The sequence below is a fragment of the Bos indicus x Bos taurus genome, chromosome 14 (genome assembly GCF_003369695.1).
Source record: "Bos indicus x Bos taurus breed Angus x Brahman F1 hybrid chromosome 14, Bos_hybrid_MaternalHap_v2.0, whole genome shotgun sequence".
In the NCBI taxonomy this organism is placed as follows: domain Eukaryota; kingdom Metazoa; phylum Chordata; class Mammalia; order Artiodactyla; family Bovidae; genus Bos; species Bos indicus x Bos taurus.
The window spans coordinates 55940233-55947257 of NC_040089.1; positions in this window are offsets into that span (position 1 = coordinate 55940233).

Here is a 7025-nt window from a genome sequence, read left to right on the forward strand (position 1 = left end):
GACTACAAAGTGACAGGCAGAGACTGAAAAAGGGCAAGAGGATAATTGCATCTCTTCTAAGGAGAGCTTCAGGCACTCATCCAAGTAAAGGTTAAGACAAGTTAATGTTGCAGCAGAGCAGAAGCAAGCCACAAGCATTTGCTGCCTCTCACACTCCTGCCAACAAATGCATTCTGTCGAAACCACACTCTGAATGGACTTGCTAATAATCATCTAGCTCTGCTATTGGCAACTCATCTCCTAAGATAGGATCTGTGACCAGCAAGGCCCGTGAGACCCAGTATTGCTTCTCTGGTGCACTGGGCTTTTCATCCCACATTGCCAATCCCAAGACACTAGCTTGAGCCTTGTTCTGCTTTATCTAAGCTTCTTGGGGGTACCACTTGGCATCAACAGATCTATAATGGGGTCTGAATGTCAGTGTGCTCTTCTAATCAATGCTTTGCATCAGGTGTATTGGATGATCAAGTCATATCAAATCACTCTTGTTATAAGTCAAACATATATAATGGTTCAATTTAATGTATTTATTATACCACATTTTTTTGACCATATGTGTGTGTGTGCTAAGTCACTTCAGTTGTGTCTGACTCTTTGTAACCCCATGGACTGTAGCCTGTGAGGCTCCTCTGTCCACACCATTCTCTAAGCAAGAATACTGGAGTGGGTTGCCACGTGCTGCTCCAGGGGATCTTCCCGACCCAGGATCAAACCCTCGTCTCTTGTGTCTCCTGCATTGGCAGGTGGGTTCTTTACCACTAGCACCAATATGTATATGTTTGGAATAGTATCCATGACTTTGTTCACAATTCCACCCTCTGAGTGCATAGCTCAAAGTAAATGTAAGATAGGAAAAGGGTATTTGTATTTCTTGCTCTCTTAATTTGGTTTTCCTCCATTACCAAGGTGATTACATATCTTTTCATAAGCATATTGGCCATTTGCATTTCCTGTTTTGTGAACTGTCTTTACATGTGTCAGTCCTTCCCCTGATGCAAGTCAAGAGAGTTATGCCTGGTGGGTGGAGTTTTCCTAATACTCGCCTTCATGGAGGATGTGAATACGATGGATCCTGCATGTAGGCAGAGAGCTCAGTTTGCTTGTTCGCTTACTGGTTTTCAGCATCACTTTTGTTTCTGCTATGCATTTAAAAGTATACTTGCTCTGTTTTTACTTTGTGGTGTTTTTTCTTTTAATAAAGGGATTATTATGGTAATTTCCAAACTATTCCTGGAACTGGAAATTGTCTGTTAAATTTACTTTTGGGTTATTAGAAAATTCTTATAGAATTCACCAAATGATATATTCTAGCTACTGATATCTCTAAGTTTGTAGCTGTATAACTGTTTGAAAGATATTCTGCTTTTAAAAATGTCATTTTTATTTATTTTTTTAAATTTTATTTAATTTTTAAACTTTACATAATTGTATTAGTTTTGCCAAATATCAAAATGAATCCACCACAAGTATACATGTGTTCCCCATCCTGAACCCTCCTCCCTCCTCCCTCCCCATACCATCCCTCTGGGTCGTCCCAGTGCACTAGCCCCAAGCGTCCAGTATCGTGCATCAAACCTGGACTGGCATCTTGTTTCATACATGATATTTTACATGTTTCAATGCCATTCTCCCAAATCTTCCCACCCTCTCCCTCTCCCACAGAGTCCATAAGACTGTTCTATACATCACTGTCTCTTTTGCTGTCTCGTTCACAGGGTTATTGTTACCATCTTTCTAAATGCTCAGAGGGAAAAAAAAGAATTTAGCTTCTGGTGGCTCAGACAGTAAAGAATCTGCCTGCAATGAAGGAGATTCAGGTTAGATCCCTGGGTCAGGAAGACCTCCTGGAGAAGGAAATGGCAACCCACTCTAGTATTCTTGCCTGGAAAATCCCATGGACGGAGAAGCCTGGTGGGCTATAGTCCATGGGTTCACAAAGAGCTGGATGTGACTGAGTGACTAACACTTTCATTTTCTTTCTCGATAACATGAGAAAAAAGCACAATTCAATAGAAAAGTGAAATACCCAGGATTCAATACATAACTGATTCAGTACTAAGCCAGTAATGGTATAGACTTCAGAGTAAATTGCAAAGCATTTACTAAGGTGAAATTGCTTCTGATTTGATAAGGGAAAAATAAAAGACCTGACCAAGGAAGTCATAGGAAAATTGAGCACATTAATGTACTGTTAATTCTGGCACTATTAGGCTCATTTTCTCTGTAACAACCACATAAAATTTAAAAGTACATACATACATGGCTGCTTCTTGAAGGCAATAAAAGCAATTTATTGGTTTTAAAAAAATAGAGAAGCAATTTATAGCAGCAAGCACTTAAATCAACTTGTTAAGGTCTTTTCTCTGATAAAAGTAATTAATTAATTCACCCCATATGTAAGCATATAAATACCCTTAAAAAGACAGCAAAATAACATATCTTCAGAATATTATAATATTTGAAAATCAATCACCATATTATTTTTTGTGTGTTGAGGTAAATATTGATGTATACAATCTGTGGAACACTATATAGTAATACAAAGAATATTATATACTTCTTTCAAAGGGATTAAATGAAATTAAGGCTATATATTTCTTATCTTTAAATTATCCACATCAAGGATGATCCTCACCATTGAGCCTGAGTAATCCTAATCAGGCATCACTGTCTCTTACTGCCAGCAATAAGAACTACCTGGCTTCTTAAATGCTGAGTTTGTAGACTCCAAATTAGGAAATGAAAGAACAGCCTATAATCTTATCCTCTTCTAGTAATGCTCCTTTGTACGTATAATCACCAACTCTTAAGGAAACAAAAATGATTTATGGAATTACTGAGGTCTGTGGTCAAAGCAGAGGTCTGCTGGGAATAATGAGCAGTGTTGGTGCTATAAGCTTGGAACTTCTGCTTTACCAGGTAAAAGAAACATTCCCCCAATTTAGTATCATTTTCAGAGCTCCTGCAACATGTCCCAACCCAGTCATTTTGAACATAATTACAAGGAGATGTTAGGTGTAGCCTTATGAAGAAAAATTGATTTTATTTCATGCAGTGGTCTCACTCTGTTCCTCTAAATTTGCAGATATGTATCTTAGATTGTAAGGAATGAACATGTTGATTTGATAAGGTTCAGGGCCTTGTTCAAACAAAAACACTGATGTTAAATATCTCAAGAATATACTGTAACAGATTCAGTCACTTCCATCTATTTTTAAGTTCGAAAGGGAAACAAAGAGATGAAGTGATTTCCCATGTGTTATTTACTAAAACATAAAGGTGAGGAGGACCCAAGAATTCTGTAAATGCAAACACTTTATATCATATATTAAAAGAGCTCCCCAATTTCTGAACATGGTAAAATTTAATTTCTATATCATCCAGTAGATTTATGTTCCCAAGTTCTGGAATGTTGTCTTTCATTTTATTGAAGGTGGATAAATCCAAGTGTTTTGAAAATTTAATGAAATAATAAAGCAAATAACTTTAAAAGTTCAGAAACAAATTCAAACTCTTTCAATTATACCTTACTTTCTTATCACACAGTATTTTGTTGTTGATTTCAAGTGAATAGAATATGCTCCTAGGACCCCTTTTAAGTACTGCCTGACTGACAAACACCAAAAAAAAAACCAAAAAAAAACAAAAAAATCTTTTTATTCCCTCTAATTCCTATATTCTTCAGTTCCTAATAATATACATTTTCCTGTCTTTTTTTCTCTTTTTATCTGTTCATACTCTTCTCTAAACCTTAAGTTCACTTTAATTTGATAATAAATTTATGTTGCTATTGATATTCAATCAATAACTTCCACTCTGACCTTAATTCATGTATGAGTTTTATAAAAATATAGTACCTATTTTTTTGTGTGTATCTCCTGTCTTAAATAAACTTATTTGTTGTTTATTTGCTAATTAAGCAGATCAGTAACATAATTCAAAATGATTTCTTAAACTTCTGTTAAAAAGCAAACTGTGAGGGTATAGAATGCAAAAGTGAGATTTTTTTAAAACTGAAGTTTAATACAGAAATCTTAGTCAGGCTTGGACCCTTGAGAAATAAAATCAGTGATGCCAGCTAACTATTTTATTATAGTATAAAATGTCCTTTTTAGAATTAATTTTGAAAGACATATTTTTAAGTGGGACTTAAAACCTTATTTTCTTCAGCTGTATTTTTAAAATTATTATTTTTAATAATTCTTATCAAAGTACAGTCGATTTACAATGTTGTATTAGTTTCAGGTACGTGTGTATATATATATATATATATATATATATATATACACACACACACACACAGATATATCCACTCTTTTTTAGATTCTTTTCCTTTATAGGTCACTGCAGAGTATTGAGTAGAGTTCCCTGTACTATACTATAGTTGGACTGTGTTAGTTATCTATTTTATCTATAGTAGTATATATTATATTTTACAGTATGCCTACTCTGACTGATAGCTGATTTCTCATTAGAAACAATGGCTCCCAAAAGGCAATGAATATCTTTAAAATGCTGAAGGAAAAATATATTGTTAACCTGTAAGTCTATAGCCAATGAAAATATGCTCCAGAAATAAAACTCAATAAAAACATTTTCAAACAGACAAAAATAGAAGTTTTAATCTCCAACCATCCTGCACTACAAGAAATGTTGAAGGAAGTTCTGGCAGAAGGAAAACGATATCAGAGGAAGCCTGATCAGAAGAGAAAAGCATAATAAAGGATAAGTATATAGGTTGTATTAGTTTTCTATTCTATGTAACATCACAGATGTTTGCAGCTCAAAACAGTGCACATTTGTTATTTTACAGTTAGGCATCCAGGTTCAGTTTAACTTCATTGTCTGCTCAGGGTCTCACAAGGCAGCAATCAAGGTGTCAGCCAAGCTGCTTTCTCTTTTGGTAATTTAGAAAAGCTATGGCTAATGTAGACAGTGTATTAAAAAGCAAAGATATCACTTTGCTGACAAAGGTCCGTATAGTCAAAGCTATAGTTTTTCCAGTAGTCATGTACAGATGTGAGAGTTGGACCGTAAAGAAGGCTGAGAACCGAACAATTGATGCTTTCTAACTGTGGTGCTGAAGAAAACTCTTGAGAGTCCCTTGGAGACCAAGGAGATCAAACCAGTCAATCCTAAGGGAAATCAACCCTGAATATTCATTGGGAGGACTAATGCTTAAGTTGAAGCTGCAATAGTTTGGCCACCCGATGGGAAGAGTCAACTGTTGGAAAAGATCCTGATGCTAAAAAAGATTAAAAGCAGAAGGAGAAGTGGAAAACAGAGGATGAGATGGTTGGATGGCATCATCAACTCAATGGTCATGAGTTTGAGCAAACTCCAGGAGATACTGAAGGGCAGGGAAGTCTGGAGTGCTGCAGTCCATGAGGTTGCAAAGAGTCTGACATGACTGAGCAAATGAACAACAACAAATTTGACTGGGGAGGAATATGCTTCCAGGATCACTCAGGTTGCTAGCAGAATTCATTTCCTTGAGGTTGTAAGACTGAGAGCCCTGGTTTCCTGCTGGCTATTGGTTACAGTTCTGAGAGGCTACCAGAAGTTTTTAGAGGCAGCTTGCAGTTAATTGCTACATGGCCAGTAACTTCATAACCACCAAGGGAGTCTCTAGAATAAGTCTGCTAATAAGATAGAGTCTCATACAATGTAATCATGGGTGTGACATCCTATCATATTTGCCATATTCTATTGGTTAGAAGCAGGTCAGACTTTCTGCCCACCCTAAAGTAGAGCAGATTACACAAGGGCATGTAGACCCAAATACAGGAATCATGGTGGTGGGCACCTCAGGGCCTGTCTACCACATAGGTAAATATAAAAGATGTTTTTATTATCTGTAATATATTTTAAAATTAATTTTAAAAACTGCTCACAGTTTAAAACAAAAATAATCACTATATAATGGAATTTTAGCACTCGTAGAAGTAAAATGCATGTCAACAACAGCAAAAGAGGAGTAAAGGATAAAATGGATTTTGCACTTTTCAGTTTTTTTATAGTGCTCATGAGGTCGATCATTTGATAGTAAATTGTGATAAGTTAAAGACGTATAATATACTCTCTAGAAAACTGGTTCTTGATATATTATCCTGGAACTTGTTGGAAATATAAATTCTCAGCTCTTATCCCCTACTTTTTAAATAAAAAACCCTGAAATTGGTACCAGCAATATGTGTTTTAATAAGCTCTCCAGACAAATTTCATGATTCTAAAGTTAGAGAATACACACACACACACACACAAATAATGCAATGAGGTATAGCTACAAACATAGCTCAGTAGAGGAGATAAGGTAGAATACCAGAATATGCTTGATAAGCATGAATGAATGCAGTAAAAGAGAAAGGGAGGACCAAAGGACAGAGGGAACACATTCCATGATGAAAAACTCACACATAAAAGCAATATAAAACAGAACAGATATGTCTGAAAATTGAAGTGCTGATATAAATAAAGCTTTGGAGTAACCTCACTTCTGAAAATGTAGATGAAAAAGACAAAGAGATTCGAACAGTCAGAATAAAGCTGATAGCTGTAATAAGCAATGTTTCCAGTAAGCACAACTGGTGCCCCTGCAAATGGAACACTGCAAATGAAAGAAAAAAATATAAGAAAATCCCCCCAAATGAAGCAACACCTGAAATTGCCATTCACAGGGCACATTGGTTCTAGGAAATTTTGATTCCAAACATTTAGCACTAAGGATAGCAGGAAAAGTTGAAGGCAGATTTTCAGCATCAAGGCATATCATGAATTTATGTAAGTTTAGGCATGCACACACTATAACAAAAATGTCCAAGGGAGAAAAATTAGGCTGGCATCAATTTCTGTAAACAAATACTCAATGCTAGAAGCAATGAAGCTATATTCATTAAGTTCTGAAGGCAAGAACCTAAGAATATTATATATAGTCAAGATACTTTTCAAGCAGAAGCAGACATTCTCAAGTATGAAATAATTCAGAAAATATAATGCCATTAAGTCCTTCTTAAAGAAAATACTTG